Source organism: Myotis brandtii, unplaced genomic scaffold (genome assembly GCF_000412655.1).
Source record: "Myotis brandtii unplaced genomic scaffold, ASM41265v1 scaffold410, whole genome shotgun sequence".
In the NCBI taxonomy this organism is placed as follows: domain Eukaryota; kingdom Metazoa; phylum Chordata; class Mammalia; order Chiroptera; family Vespertilionidae; genus Myotis; species Myotis brandtii.
Window position 1 is genome coordinate 2,243,076 of NW_005365764.1, and position 1,664 is coordinate 2,244,739.

Sequence of the window (1,664 nt, forward strand, 5' to 3'; positions counted from 1 at the left end):
GATGGATGGATGGATGGATGGATGGATGGATGGATGGATGGATGGATGGATGGATGGATGGATGAGTAGATGGAGGGGTGAATGGATGGATAGGTGGATGAGTAGATGGATGAGTGGATGGGTGAATGGATGGTTAGGTGGATGAGTAGACGGATGGGCGAATGGGTGGATGGGTGAATAGATAGATGGATGGATGGATGGATGGATGGATGGATGGATGGGTAGGTGGAGGCATGTCTACTGCTAAGGGCCAGGCTAGGAGGAAGATTGGCTAATTGTTGTAGCACAAAAGCAAAGCAATCCTATATAATAAAAGCCTAGTATGCTAAGGGTCCGACAGTTCATTTGACTGTTCGACTAGTCGCTGTGACATGCACTGACCACAAGGGGGCAGATACTCCAACTGGTAGGTTGGCTTGCTGCTGGGGTCCGGCTGAGACTGAGTGAGTCGGACCTGACACGCCCTGGAGCCCTCCTTGGTCCCTCCCTGAACCTAATTGTGCACCGGTGGGGTCCCTCAGCCTGGCCTGTGCCCTCTCACAATCTGGGACCCCTCGGGGGATGTCGGAAAGCCAGTTTTGGCCCAATCCCCACAGGCCTGGCTGAGGGACCCCACCAGTACAGGAATTCGTGCACCAGGCCTCTAGATTTCTGTAATTTCTATAATTTTCTGAACACTGCCCTGGCTGTTTAATCCCCAGAGGGGCCTGCTGGGACCTCCTGTCATTCCTATTTCTGATCAGCCCAACATTTTCATATCAATCAAGACCATTGGTGGGACTGTGATCACTGTCACTATAAACCTCCCCTCTCTTCCCTCTCCCAACCAAACTGCCCACAACTTCCACTGAGGGGGCCTGGGGTGACGCTGGCCCCAGGAACCTGGGAGAAGTGGGCAGCAGGGCCCTAAGGAATGTCCCTCATCCTGAATTCATCTGACTTTTCCCCCTCGTGGTAGATACTTCTTCCTCCAAATTTCATGTGTTCCCCTGTCCTCTAAACTTCCTATAAACCAGCCATCAGCTCTGCAGGCCTGATTAAATTCGGGTTTGTCATTTTTGTATTTTATATTGTCTGACATTACATATATTGAACAACAGCTTTTCCAACATTTCACGGGGTTGTCCGGGGGGTGTAAGGCTCATCACGCATTTCTCGGGGCTTGGCTTATAGCAGGAGCACATGAATTCTAGCTGCGAACCTGAACCAGGCAGCCTGCCTGGTGAATCCAGACTACAGATGTGTTTGGTCTTGTTTTTTTAGTTTTGAATTAATTCTCAACATGTAAAAAGCTGGACATTTTAAAACCCCGGGTTTCTGGCTCCTTTAGCAACCCCGTGTCCCCCTCTGCATGGCGCCCCCTCCGCGGGAGCCGGTGGCAGGTGCGCCCTCTGCAGGACACGTGGGTTTGGTCCAGGATCCTCCCCTCCCCCCCATGTAGTCTGAAGAGCAGGGGGTATTTCTGAGGTCCTGTTCCGGTAGTTTTAGTTATCATAGGTCTGGAGTGGGTGGTACCCAAGCATCTCTAAGGGGTACCCAGGAATGCTTCGGTTAATCCAGGGACCACGCGCGGTGAGAGCACTGTTTTATTTTTTATTTTATTTTTTTAAAGTATATTTTATTGATTTTTTACAGAGAGGAAGGGAGAGAGATAGAGAGTTAGA